This window comes from Pteropus medius, unplaced genomic scaffold (assembly GCF_902729225.1).
Source record: "Pteropus medius unplaced genomic scaffold, Ma_sr-lr_union100, whole genome shotgun sequence".
In the NCBI taxonomy this organism is placed as follows: domain Eukaryota; kingdom Metazoa; phylum Chordata; class Mammalia; order Chiroptera; family Pteropodidae; genus Pteropus; species Pteropus medius.
This window is the reverse complement of record NW_024349568.1, coordinates 1-15,234: the sequence shown is the minus strand read 5'-3', so window position 1 is coordinate 15,234 and position 15,234 is coordinate 1. Positions and strand designations below refer to the sequence as shown.

The window sequence follows — 15,234 nt, the reverse complement described above, 5'->3', positions numbered from 1 at the left end:
AGAGACCCAAAAGGAAAACTATTTCACTTTTTCTGCGTAAAACATCACGTAAATGAACTTAGTCAACAAGTGTAGTTTGCTATATTTGAGGTATACAACTCATGAAGACTCTTTAGTAACACAAATGAGAATTCTAAAGATGATGTGGCCATTTGAGAAGAAATTATTTTATTTTTATTTTTTAGGGCTCTGGTTTCACTGTATTTACTATAAAATACACTAATGATAGCATGGAGGATGGACAAGGATGTGAAAACATCCATCGCAGGGTAACGTGACAGATAGCAGGACTCTAGCTGGGCTTTAAGGAACTGATTCTATTCTGGCTGGGGGTAAACACACATAATTGTTTCACAGTTATAAAATTATCACTCTGAATTGAGGAATCAGAGGCATTTTGTTGTAGACGTAATTCCATCTACAGATGCTAACTTTAAATTTAGAGAAGAAAAACACTCACTACATTAATATGATGGGTTGGGTTTCTTATATGTTTCCTAAATCCACCTACTATATGTTTTTCTTTTGATGCAATTTATAGCTGTGGTAAGAAAAGTACCACAGACCTGGCTCAGACATGGTCTTTAGCTTCAGAAAGTCCATCAGTCCTGTAGTTGGCGGTCACTGCTAAATCTGTTGCCTGCAGAGCCCTCAGAGCTCCGGCTTTGCCAAGTAGTGTGCTCACCATTTCAGCTCTGCCCGCATATAGAACATGTATCATGCAGTTCTAACCATGGCACAATACAACTGCTCTGAAAGATGTGGCTGCAGGGTAACTGCCGACTTCCTCTTCAACTGTGTAATCTTCTTTGCATACCGAACACTCTAAACACATATCGACTTGCTCCTGAGTTACTGTCACTGTTGGAAGAGCTGTGATCTTCTCCTTGGCAGCTCGTGGAGGCCCTTTGTTTTTCAGTTGTCTTAAAAGCTAGCTTATGATGGCATCAAGCCCTGTGTGAACTCCCAGGCATAGTCCCCAGGGCTGGAGTGCAGCATCCCCCTCCAGGAAAATGGGTGTGGGGACCCAGGAACTGCAGAATTTCCAAAGACTCCAGCAAAGAACTGTTGTATTATTCTTTCCATAGCTGGAGATCTACCAGGATGAATACCTCTTTGCAATCTATATCTCCCGATCACTGGCAACCTTGAAGGCCGACTTGGTCCCCAGAGTCAGTGTGAGTTTAGTGACCTCTCTCATTGGCTCTATTATTTTAGTCCAGTAGATTGCTACTTAGAAATTGCCTAAAATCCTGTATAATCATACTGAGATTCAAATTGCACCACAACTCTGCAAAATGTGTTATTTCCTATATGGCTACCACCACCACCAAAAAAGCTGGAATCATCTGTCACTTCTTCAATTAAGCCTGATTCATATCTGGGATGATACATATTCTGGGAATTTGAGGCTGATCTTGCCCTTACAAAAGTGGCAGAAAAACCAGTGTTTGGCGGTAGCGGTCCCAGAGCTCACCTCTGCTGCCTCTGCCACCGCTTCCTCAGTGTGCACATCTGTCTTTCAGGAGTCGGCATCCATCACGGGAGTCGTCCCGGCACAGAGAGGCAGGAGATCAAAGAGGAAATACAGCAGACAGTGACCACAAAGCCATCTTCCAACACCAAAGAGGCACAGGGCAGAAGAAATTATTTTTAAGATCTATATGTCTTCAAACAATAAATGGAATTTTCCAAATATTCTTGGTTTAAATCTGGGAAATACTTTGTGAGACTGGGAAAACGGACAAAGAGAGAAAATATCTATACATCAGAGCAGAAAGCATGATAAACAATTATTTACATTTGTAAGAGAAGGTGGAAAACTAAATGGAAATTCCAGCAAATAAATAAAGGCAGCATATTCTATTTCCACAATTTTCTGGTTCAAAGGCTTTTAGCTCTCCAAACACAGAAAGATCTTCAGCCCCAGAACAGTTGTCCCTTTTCTAGCTGCCATCCCACGGAATCTTTTCAAAGCCCCCTTTATGTCTTTGTTCCTGAGACTGTAGATGAAGGGGTTCAGCATGGGTGTGACAACAGTGTACATCACCGAGGCTACTGCACCTGAATGCGAGATTTCGGCAGCAGCAGAGTTGAGGTACACTCCTACAATTGTACCATAAAATAAGAAGACAATAGAGAGGTGAGAAACACAGGTAGAAAATGCTTTAAACCTCCCTTGAGCTGTTGGGATTCCACGTATGCAAGAAACAATCTTAGAGTAAGAGTAGAGGATCCCAGAAAAAGGAACACCAGCCAGCAGCACGGCTGACAAATGCATCGCCAGGTTATTTAGAAACGTGTCAGAACAGGCAAGTTGGATCATCTGATTGGGTTCACAGAAAAAGTGGGGGATTTTCAAGACTGTACAGAAAGATAGTCGCAACATCATCAAGCATTGTAACAAGGAATACAGGGCACTCATGATCCAGGACACCAGAAGCAGCAGTCCACAGAGTTGGGGGTTCATGATGACTGTGTAGTGCAGGGGGTGACAGATGGCCACAAAGCGGTCATAGGCCATCACGGTCAGAAGGAAATCATCCAACGCTCCAAAGAGTATAAAAAAGCACATCTGTGTGATGCAGCCATTATAGGTTATGACTTGGCTCTGTGTTTGGATGTTCACCAGCATCTTTGGGATAGTGGTAGAGGTGAAACAGATGTCCCCCAAGGACAGGTTGGAGAGGAAGAAGTACATGGGTGTGTGGAGGTGGGAGTCTGAGCTGACAGCCAGGATGATGAGCAGGTTTCCAAAGATGGTGATCAGGTACATGGAGAGGAAGAACCCAAATATGAGAGGCTGCCGTTCTGGTTCACCTGAAAATCCCAGGAGAAGAAATTCTAAAATTTGTGTACCATTCCCTTGTGCTGGAGGTGATGACTGGAAATGAAAAAAAATAAGATGATTAATTTTTATACATGAGTATTACTAACATGTGAAATGCTACAATTTATATTTTAACCACAAAATGTATATATGACATGTATATTGTTTTGTAGAGATTTGATCTCCTTTAAGTAAGGTCATGTGACATCTCTAATTACAAATTACTGCCATCCTCTTAGCAATTTGCCAAATAAATCATTTTTATATTGGTTCAATGAGAAATTCTTTTACACACTGAGGAAGTTCTGACCATTTCCTAGACAAGGAGCACAGGGTGCTGAAAAACAGAAGTCCCTATAATCCAAAGATGGAGAAGGAATATAAGAAAGTGAAAAATTATACATGCTGTTAGATGGTGACTGTGCTTTGAAGAAAAAGAAAGTATGTATACAACTTCGTAGATGTGCATGTCATTTTCAATGGAATTGATAAAGACTTGAAACAAGATGCTACTTGAGCAGAGACCTTAAGGGAGATGCAGAAAAGACAGGAAGATTTTGGGGAAGGGTGTAGCCTGCGTGGGAAAGAGCCAGTGCAAAGGTCCTGAGTTCGGCACTTGCCTCAAGTAAACATGCTCAAAAGGAAGCCGTGTGGTGAGGGGAATGAGAAAGAAGGAGATGATAGGGATGCTGTCAGAGTGGAGGAATGACATGGACCTGTCTGCTTCAGATGAAACTTCAAGACCCTTCGAGACCCAGGGTTCACTCAATTACATATTGTTCCTTAAACTTTATTATCTTTGCATGGGATCCTGTGAGGAGTGATGTCTTCTTTATTTCCATCTTTTGATCGACATTCTGGATCTGTATTTTAAAGAACACATTTCAGAGAATATGAGCTAAGTACCCCTGCCCTGAGAAGTCAAGAAATGCTCAGCTACACGAAAAACACACACTCACACCCACCTCCTGGGTCATCTTAATACTAGCTTATACTCACCCCCAGACACAATAATGATGAAACAAGTAATACAAGGCAAGATAATATCAGATTATCCCCCTACAGATTATTGAATAAGTTCCAAAGTCCATTGATAAGCCTTCAAATCGACATGTAAAACTGAGACTCCATTGTCATATAACTATTTTCCACCCTTATTTTAAAATTAGATAAATAAGAGGAGATTAAATAATGAAAGATAGAGGAGAGAGAAACAGAGAGACAGAGAAGAGGAAGAGACAGAGACAGAGACAGAGACAGAGACAGAGACAGATCTAATAATCTCGGATGGTCCCTGAGAGAGTGTGATGAGGAGAAAGCATCCTTAGTTGGTAACATGCCAACCGCAGTTGTTTTGCCTTATGCCCAGAATTATCAATAAGGTAGCAAATAACTATTTATTCAAAACAGAAAGCAGAAATTTCTTTATGTGTCAAGATATCTCACAGATCAAACATATTACTAGAAAATTTGCAAAGAATAAACCTACAATTTACAAAAGGAAATATACAATATATAGGAAAAAAACAGAGATTTTTACAGCTGGAATGAGACATTAGTAAATAACATTAAGTGCAAAGCTTTGGAAATTTGAAAACTCGGTTTTGTTTCTGAGATCTACCACCACTTAGTTTTTTCAATGAGAGACAGCTGAACATTCTAAAGGCTAAATCCTAAACCAAATGGTATAGAAAGTGACATCAATTTAAAATGATGTCAGGTTTGAACAATATATGTAACAAACTTAGCAAAGTTAATCATCAATGGTCTGTTGGCAAATAAATGATTGACCACTGTGATGAGACGAGACAGATTATTTTTTTCTGCATCTTATGTCTCCATTACTTCTCCACCTCTAGGACCTCAATTGCACAGCCATATTTTATTGTCACCTCTCCCATCTTCTAAGGGCTAGAAACCCTCTAGACAGAAATCACATTGACCCACGAAGATCTCTTTATATTGAAAACTGTTCAGAAGACTCCCGAATTAAACTCCATCCCAGTGATTCCTCAAAGAAGAGAGAAGTCAAATTTTGTAGCTTCAAACACAAGGCTCATGTCTTGTGACCTTTTCACCCCTTTCACCCACACAGAGCCCTGCCCGTGCTCACACTAATCTCCCAAACGTTGAACTTGACTCCCAGCTTCTCCTGGCACCACAGCTACAAAGCTCAGAGCCTTTACACTCATGCTTCCTTCTGCTTGCAGTCTCCCCATGAGACATTCTGGAACTTTTCAAACCCTCTCCATCCTCCAAATACCAAGTCCTCTTCAGATTGCCTGCATCTTCTCTTTCATGAGTCTTTTCTTTTTCTGAACATTATCACAGGAAAAATACTTTCTCATCAAGTTACTTACATATTAGGATACCCATGGTATAATTTTTATTTATTTCTCTGTCTTTTCTCCCTGCTACACAGTGAGTGCAGTGAGGCATGTAGCATGTTAAACAAATCACCACCTTCCCACCAGACTTAGCTGAGTTGAAAACAGTAGCTGAATAAATAATCACTCCACAGAGAGATGAGAGAAACAGAGAAATTGCTCAGAGAAATTGCTGATGATGAGAGAAGAAATAGAAGGAGGCAACACTGATGTACCTATGGGTGCCCTGCCAGTGGAATGTTTTCTACATTCTATATCAGGACGCAGTAGAGTACCAGTTTATAGTTTGCAAGAATTAACTAGAATAGAATCAAAAAGCCATAAGAGAAAATATGAGAGTGCATGATATATAGAATACATACTTAATCGTATCAGGATTCTCTTTGTCAATCCCATATGTGTGTGTCTGTGTGTGCGTGTGTGTGCCTGGTGTGTGTGTGCATTGCTGTGTTCGTGTGCAGGCATGCTGGATCGTAACAGAAAAAGAATGTCTTATTTTGGGAGAAAACAAAAACCTCCTGATCCACTGTAATAAATATAAGAATAGTTTTAAAAGACCACTTCTTGTCAATGAGGGAAAAGCAACAAGAATGAAGAACTCACAGAGAGTCAGGTGCAGAGAGAAGAGGCAGCCGGCATGGGTGCTGCAGTTCCCTAAGGCTCAAGGGACATCACACTGACAGGACCTTTACTGCTCCACTGGCCTCATCACGGCATCCACCTCAGCCCTGATCTAATTGTTATTCCTGTGTTTATTCCACGTTTACATAAGCAAACTTGTATTAATATGGACAGTACTGGATGAGCCTGGCCACTCTCTCACTTTTCTTTGTGGAATTCTTTCCTTTGATATTTTGGGGTATGAGTTTTGACCTCTTTTGAAGAATTCTGATGGGTACACTAGTCCTGGTTCTTTTCCTTATCCAACATGAAAAGTTCTCCCCAGAGAACTTTTATTCTATAAAATCCTCCTTATTCTACAACTATTGTTACCCTTTCTTCATACATTTATTCCCTAAGGAAATGATGTATAGTGCACTCATTTCACTACACTGGGCCTTCTCCTTTGTAATGTGAGATCCAAAGAGTAAGGACCTCCCTTATTTTGCCTATGTGCTTTTATAATATGTGCATTAAGATAGAACAAATGTTGAGAGATGGGGAAATATGACCAAGTTAAAATAGTAGATTTTAATAACTGTATTAAACCAACTCAATTAATATGTAAGACCAACTCTAAAAGAAAAAACACAATAAGTTAATCACATTGATATGGGTATCTAATTCCAGATAATTAGGAAAGACCTGCATAGAAAAATATAAAAATATACTTTTGACAAGTTATGAGGAAGAAGTACCTACTGTTATAATTTCTACCTATATAAACGTAAGTAGATTCAGATATCCTTAGGAAAGGATAGATGTGATCATTAATGAATGAAAACAAATGCTGCTCAAATGATGAGTGAGGACATATAAGTTTTTATGTGTAAAAATAGCGAGGGAGGACACAATATGACAGACATAGAATTGAACAAAAAAATTATAATTGTCATAATTTCCAACAAATTCATCTCTCTATATATGATGGAATTCAATGTCAAACAGCAAAGTTGATAGAAAAGAACTCCAATTTAATATATTAAATAAATTAATTAGTCTACCTAGCAAACAAACATCGCCATCTCTAGGCTCTAGGCTCTGGGTGAGGCTAGTTAGGCTCTCAGAAGACCTCAGGTAGAAGTTCTCAGGTTCCATCCTCTCTGACCCTTCCCTGAAGTACCTGCTGGTCTATCGGACTCATCTGAATGGGGTCTCTGAAAGGGAGGACTCCGTGTTGAAGTCTGAATGCCTCCCTGGATGATCGACGAGGGAGACTGAAGCTCTGTCCCCAGACAAGGCAGCAGAACAAAGTAAAGCATTGATCTCACTCGGACTTAGGAATCCAAAATAATAAATATCTGTTGTAAAGCCCAGGCTTGTACACACAGAGGTGATCATTTCTGCTTCATTTATCTGCTCATTAGGCACTGTTTCCAATGTTACTCCCACCACTGAGCCCCGATTTCCCTGTGGGACACTGGTCTGGACGGACTGGAAATTTTTCCTGTTGATTCTCTGTTCCCAAGAGTCCAGGTGAGAAGTCAAGTGAATCCTGTTTTCATACTCCTCCATGATTCTCCTACCTGCAAGAGGTCTCACCTCCCAGATCCTAACCTCAACTCTGCATTAAAGTTCTCAAAATTCTAGACTGAGGATAATGTCTGTGTTAGGTCCCAGGGTCTTCATAGTATTTCCCTCTTTGTCAATAGGGAAACTCTGTGACTTTCATGTAAATGTTGGACACTACACACCTTGGCTTCATGACGCTTTACCAAATTAATGAAGAATATTATGCTTATATCAGAAGTTAAGAGCTGTTCTTAGTCCCACTTTATAAAAGATTTGATAATTTAAAAAATATATATTTACATACTTTTATGTCATATTATCTGAGCTTTTAACTTCAGGCTTTGTCAAATTTCAATTTTATAAAGGTCCATCCTATGGGGTTTTTCTATTATGAACTCTATCCCACATTGCAGAAATGGGACTCAAAAAGTTTAGTGATCTGCCCGAAGTTATAATCAGAGTAAGGAATAGGCGCTGATTGGAATCTGTCAGGACGCTTTCAATTTTTAATCTCTGAGCCAGTGGTTCCCAGCCAGAGATGATGTTGCTCCTGGGTTATTAGGCAATGTCTGAAGGGAGGCTCTAAAATCCTACAACATCCATCACAAATAATTATGTCAGATTTCGAAGGTGAGATAAGCTAGTCTGGACTAGCATTTCTCCAACTTCAGTGTGCATATGACTCATGCAGGATTGTAGTTCAAGTGCAGATACTAATTCAGCAGGTCTTGTTGGGCCCGGGGACTCTGCATTTCTCACAAGCTCCAGGAAGATGCTGATGCTGCAGATACTGGTCTGAGGGCACTGCGAGTAGCAAAGCTGAGGTCCTGTGATCGTGTAAGGGGCACCTAGTTGTACGACATCTGGACCCAAAATTGTGTTTAAATTAAATTTTGGTTGAAATGTGTACAGTCATGCACCATCAAACAAAGGGGATAAATTCTGAGAAATGCAGGGTAGGTTAGGTAGCATAGAGCACACTTACACAAACCTAGATGGTTAGCCTACCACACACCTAGGCTATGTGTAGAGACCACTGCTCTGTAGGGGAAGAAAAATGTTTCTTTCTACCCTTTGAGTTCTTTGCTGACACATCCTTGTAACCAAGGCCAGTTTAATACAAGAAAACCGATAAAGTTTAATAACATGTATACATGGGAGAGATCCAGGAAAACTGGGTAACTCCCCAGAGTGGCCTGAGCTACCATGTTAACTATCGTCTTTAGCTGAAAGTAGAAGGTGCTAAGGTTGGGTAGAGTCAGTTATGGGAGGTTATCAGGAAAAAAGCCAGTAAATGAGGTAAGGCTGTTATGCAGACATAAGGCATTGTCTTCTTCGTTGATGAGTTTCTAGAGAAAAAGACACCCCCATTTACCTGGTACAGCCAGAGAGACACCCTTACAATTGGAGATTTTCCTTACTGTGTAAATGTTCCTTAAAAAGTAGAACTTGTACTTGGATTTCAGAGCTTCTCCCATGTCTGTTATTTCTTAAAAGTAACCAGCATCAAATAATCTTTATGGCAAACTGACATATTTTGGGGTGACAAATTCTGTTGCCTTATACTTCCTAGATTACAGACCTATATAACATGTTATTATACTATAAACTGTAGGAAATCGTATCGGGATGACTATTTGTTTAGTAATGCTTCATATTCTGATGTTACCATGACTATGAAGACTTAGCCAATAAGAATTTTTCAGGAACATTATAATCTGTGATTATATTTATTTTTTGGTATTATTATTGTTTTAATTAATTAACTAGTTATTTATTCTTTTCTGGTGACGTTGGTTAATGAAATCCAATAAGTTTCAACTGTATACTTTAACAGTAAGGCATATATATGTTTACACTGTGTTCACAACCCATAATTAGATTTCTTTCGGTCACCACATGTTTGACCCACTTTACCCCATGTATCTCCTCCCTCTCTCTTATCTATTGTCCAAGACCATGAGTCTCTGTTTCTTTGTCCTGTTTGTCGTTTTTAGGTTTCTATTCCACATATAAATGATATCATGTGATTTTCAACTTCTTCTGTCTGGCTTATTTCACTTAGCATGATTATCTCGAGTTCCAACCATGTTGTCTCAAATGGCAGTATTTCATCTCTTCTTATGGCTGATAATATTCCATTGCATATGTGTACCACGGCTTCTTTAGCCAATCATCTATTGTAGGACACTTCGGTTGCATCCATGTCCTGTCCAGTGTGAATAATGCTGCTATGAACATTGGTGAGCAAAAATCATTTTGGATATGGATTTCCAAGTCTTTGGAGTAAATACCCAAGAGGGATTGCTGGATCATATGGCAGATCGATTCTTAGTTTTTTGAGGCATCTCCATTCTGTTTTCCAAAGTGCTTGTACCAATTTGGAGTCCCACCAGCAGTATATGAGAGTTCCTTTTTCTCCACATCCTCTCTAGCATTTGTTAGTACTTGTCGTCTTGATGATACCCATTCTAACAGGTATGAGATGGTATCTCACTGTGGTTTTGATGTGCATTTCCCTAATAACTAACGGTGTTGAGAATCTTTTCAAATATTTGTTGGCCATTTGTATGTCCTCTAGGCAGAAGTGTCTGTTCAGGTTCTCTGTCCATTTTTTGATTGGATCGTTTGTTTTCTTGTTGTTATTGAGTTGTATGAGTTCTTCGTATATTTTGGATATTAGACCATTATCGGAGGTGTCGATCGCAAATATGTTTTCCCATTCAGATGGTTGTCTCTTTACCTAGTTGATGGTTTCTTTTTCTGAGCAGAAGCTTTTTAGTTTGATGTAGTCCCATTCATTTATTTTTGCTTTTACTTCCATTGCCTTTGAGGTCACATTCATAAGATCCACTTTAACTCCAAGGTCCTTGAGTTTAGGTCCTATGTTTTCTTCTATGCATTTTATTGTTTGAGGTCTTATCCTCACGTCCTTAATCCATTTTGAGTTAATTTTGGTGTGTGGTAATAGAAAACAGCTTAGTTTCATTCTTTTGGAGGTGGCTTTTCAGTTTTCCCAGAACTATATATTGAAGAGGCTTTCCTTTCTCCACTGTATGTCTTTGGCTTTTTTCTTGAAAATTATTTGCCCATATAAATATGGGTTTCCTTCTGGACTCTGGATTCTGTTCTGTTGGACCGTATGCCTGTTTTTCTTTCCAATAGCATGCCGTTTTGATTATTGTCGTTTTGTAGTATAATTTGAAGTCAGGCAGAGTGATGCCTCCAGTCTCGCTCTATTTTCTCAGAATGACTTTGGCAGTTTGAGGTAATTTCTGCTTCCATACAAATCTGATTTATTTTTTTCTATTTCTTTAAAAATGTCAATGAAATTTTGAAGGGGATTGCATTCAATTTCTATAATGCTTTAGGTCATATGGTCACTTAAACTATGTTGATGCTTCCAATTTATGAACATGGAATATCTTTCCACTGCTTTGTATCTTTTTTGATTTCTTTTAATAAGGACTTATAGTTTTTATTATATAAGTCCTTCACATGTTTTATTAAGTTTATTCCTAAGTATTTTATTCTTTTCGTTGCAATTGCAAAAGAAATTATTTTTCTACTTCTTTTTCTGACCTTTCGTTATTAGAGTATAGAAACACTATGGATTTTTGAATATTGCTTTTGTACACAGAGATTTTACTGTATTTGCTTATTGTTTCTAGTAGTGTTCTATGGAGTCTTTAGGGTTTTCTATATAGAGAATCATGTCATCCGCAAATAGTGACAGTATGACTTCTTCGTTTTCTATTTGGATGCCTTTTATATCTTTCTCTTGCCTGATTACACTTGCTCGGACCTCCAATGTTATATTGAGTAACGGTGGCAATAGTGGTCAGCTTTGCCTTGTTCCTGATCTTAGAGGGAAGGTTTTTAGCTTTCCAACATTCGGTATACTTTTGCCTGAAGGTTTCTCATATATTTATGTTGACTGAGTGTTCATTATATATAAACTTTATTATGTTAAAGTACTTTCCTTCTATACAATTTAGTTAAGTGTTTTGACCACAAATGTGTGCTGTATCTTGTTGAAGGCTTTTTCTGCCTTTTGATATGATCATAGGATTCTTATTTGTTAATTTGTTCATGTGGTGTATCACATTATTGGACCTGCATATGAAGAAACATCCCTGTTCCTGTTAAATGAAGCCCACTTGATTGTGGCGTATAATCTTTTTAATATGTTGCTATATTCAGTTCTCTGTATCTTTCTTATTTAGGATTTTTGCTTCTGTGTTCATGAGAGATATTGGTGTGCAGTTTTCTTTATTTTGTGTTATCTTTACCAGGTTTTGGTATCAGAATAATATTGGCCTCATAAAATGCGTTGGGCAGTATTGCCTCCTCTTTGATTTCTTGGAAGAATTTGAGGAGCATAGGTATTAAATCTTCTTTGAATGTTTGGTAGAATTAACTGGGGAAGCCATCTGGCCCTGGACTTTTACTTTTTGGTAGGTTTTTGACGATTGTTTCAATTTCCATACTGCTGATTGATCTTTTTAGATTTTCCAGTTCTTCTTGATTCAGTCTAGGAAGTTTATATTTATCTAAGTACCGGTCCATTTCTTCTAGGGTATTACATTTGCTGTTATATACTTTTTCATAGTATTCTTGTATGATCTTTCGTATTTCTGCAATATCTATCATAATTTCACTTTTCCATCCCTGATTTTGTTCATTTGTGTCCTCTCTCTTTTTCCTTTAGTGAGTCTAGTCAGGAGTTTGTCGATTTCATTAACTTTCTCAAAGAAGCAGCTCTTTTCTGCAATTATTTTTTCTATCGTTTTCTGTTTGTTTTCAATTTCTTTCCTTTCTGCTCTAATTTTGATGATATATTTCTTTCTGCTGACTTCAGGCTTCATTTGTTCTACTTTTTCTAGTTTTTTAAGATAAAGCATTAGGTTGTTTATTTGTGCTCTTTCTTATTTTTGGAGATAGGCCTGTAATGATAGAAATGTTCTCTTATGACCACCTTTGCTGTGTCCCCAAACTTTCGATATGTTGTACTATCATTATCATTTGTTTCTATGTATCTCTTGATCTCTCTTTTTATTTCTTCTCTGACCCAGTCATTCTTCAGTAGCATGTTGTTTAATCTCCATGTGTTTGTGGTTCTTCTTATTTCTTTCTGCAGTTGATCTCTAATTTCAAAGCATCATGATCAGAGAATATGTTTGATATGATTCCAACCTTCTTATATTTGTTGAGGCTATCTCTGTGTCCCAGTATGTGGTTGATTCTTGAGAATGATCCATGTGCACTAAAGAAGAATGTATGCGCAACTTTTTTGGGGATGCAAGGCTCTGTAAATGTCAATTAAGTCCAGTTGGACTAATGTGTCATTTAAGGATGTTATTCCCTTATTGATTTTCTGTTTGGATGATATCTGTCCATATCCGACAGTGGGGTATTTAAGTCCACTACTATGATAGTGATTTGGTCTGTTTCTCCCTTTAGTTCTGTTAGTAATCGCTTTACATATTTCGGGGCTCCCTGATTAAGAACATAGATAACGTAGATATTAATAATGTGATGTGTTCTTAGTGCATAATTCCTTTTATCATTATGATGTGTCATCACAGTATCTTTCTTTACCTTTTATATTTTGAAGAGTTTTTTGTCTGATATTAGTACTGCTACTCTCGCTTTTCTCTGAATGCCATTTGCTTGAAATATCATTTTCCATCCTTTCATTTTGAGTCTTCATTTGTCTTTGCAGCTGAGATAGCATATGGTTGAGTTTTATTTTTGATCCATTCTGCAACTCCGTGTTTTTTATTGGTGAGTTCGTTCCATTTACATTTAGGGTGATTATTAAATACGAGGTCTTCTTATAGCCATATTATCTTTTGCTTTCTGCTAGCTCAGTGTTTCATTGCTTCTGTTTTCTTTATTTTGGTTGGTTTTTGTGAGTTTTCCCTTTGGTCCTTCTTGTTTTATGTTATATACTTTGGTTCTGAATCTTTGGTGTGTGGTTACTATTATGAATATGTAAAGGATAGTTTATATATATATATATACATATATATATGTGTGTGTATATATATATATATATATACATACACATACATACGTACACACACATACAGTTGTGCATTTTCTTCTGCTTGCGCCTTGTCTCCATTCCCCTTTGCGTATCTGGATTTGAATCTCCCCCCTTTTCAGTCATTGTTATCTCAATTTTTCCTATGTATGCTGAATGTTCATTACTATCTCGTTATAATTCACTTCTTATTATTTAAGCTATAATGCCCTGTTCTTAGTAAGGGTGCATTCCTCTGCTCTTATTTGCCTGATAGCCACTTATCTCCTAATTATGTATTTTGTTTTGTTATTTTGTTTTAGGTGAGTTGACCCCTTTCAGTATTTCCTATAGTGCAGGCCTCATAGTGAAGAATTCTCTCAATTTTTGTATGTCTGGAAAAGTCTTATTTTCTTCATATCTAAAGGAGGGCTTAGCTGGATACATTATTCTAGGCTGCTAGTTCTTTTCACTTAATAGCTTTAATTTTTGGTTCCATTCCTTCCTGGCTTGTAATGTTGTGCTGAGAAGTCTGATGATAATCGAATGGGTTTTCCTTTATAAGTTACCGTTTTTTTCTCCCTGGCTGCCTTGAAAATTCTGACTTTGTCATTGATTTTTGATAATTTTAATACAATGTGTCTTGGTGAAGGCCTTTTTGGCTTGAGATAATTGGGTGTTCTGTTGACTTCTTGAAATCCAAGTTCCAGCTCATTCCTTAGATTTGGGAAATTCTCAACTTTTTGTCTGAAAATGCTTTCTGATCTCTCTTCCTTTTCCTTGCCTTCTTATGTTTCCTCTCCTGATGTTATCAGCTAGTTCTTGAATTTCTCCTTCATTATTTTTCATTCTTCAGTTTCTCTCTTCTTCCTTCTGATTTATTTCTAGATTCGTCTTCGATATCACTGATTCTTCCCTCCATTTGGTTGACTCTATTTCCCAAGATTGCTGTTTCATTTTCAACTCTTGCAGTGTTTTTTTTTCCTTTATCTCCAGAAGACCTTCTGTTCTTCCTGAGAATTTCAATGTCCTTGCTCTGCTCATCTAACTGTTTTTTTTTTTTTAATTTTCCCACATCTTTGATATGTCTCGTACCGGAACTCACTGAGTTTTTTCAGAAATAGCATCTCGAATTCTCTGTCATTTAAGTTGCATATTCTATGTCTGTATGCTTATTTTCTGGAGAATTTTCTCTTTCTTTCTGAGATTCCTTGTCACCTTGCTTGTTCGTGGTGCTTAATGGACTAATTCTCCACCTGGGCATTAACGGAAGTAATCTGTTGTTTTTCCAGAAAGAAGATTGATTTTATAAAGGTCTCTCTTTAGACTGTTGCAAAGAAGGCACTTTTTTTTTTTTGGTTTTCAGTAGGTGGCTTCTAAGCCTCTTGGATCCCTGCTTTATATAAAGCCTTTAAAATGCCTTTTAAAAACATTTTCTTGTAGACATTTAATCAGTCTAGTTTAATTCCCTGTCAGGGTCAGTGACAGTCTCGGCAGCATTTGCTCAGATTCCCCTAGAGCTCCGCCATGATCAGTCTTGGATGATATAGAGGAGGAGTTCTCTGGAACGGGGGTTGGTGACTGGGGCTCAGCCTTGATTTTGCAACCATGTCTGGTAATATTCAACTGTTGTTTCTTTGCAGTCCTGATTCTTGGCTTTCTGCCCTGATATGTGGAACTTTCTGCAAGCCGGTCGCCACAAACTCACAGCTTTCCCAGGCAGGGCTGTTCAGGGAAGTTGCCTCACCTCAACTGCTCCCCGTACCCCTACAGAGAACTCTGGAGGCTGCGAGAGGCAGCTTCTTTGTTTCTCCCAG

The 15,234-nt window shown here is 38.1% G+C and overlaps 2 pseudogenes; both read right to left on the bottom strand.

The window, feature by feature from the left end:
* Positions 1 to 590: 590 nt before the first annotated feature.
* Positions 591 to 1,613, bottom strand: LOC120618990 (E3 ubiquitin-protein ligase RNF115-like; annotated as a pseudogene).
* Positions 1,614 to 1,920: 307 nt separating this feature from the next.
* LOC120618989 (olfactory receptor 7A10-like) lies at positions 1,921 to 2,776 on the bottom strand (annotated as a pseudogene).
* Between the last annotated feature and the right edge of the window lie 12,458 nt (positions 2,777 to 15,234).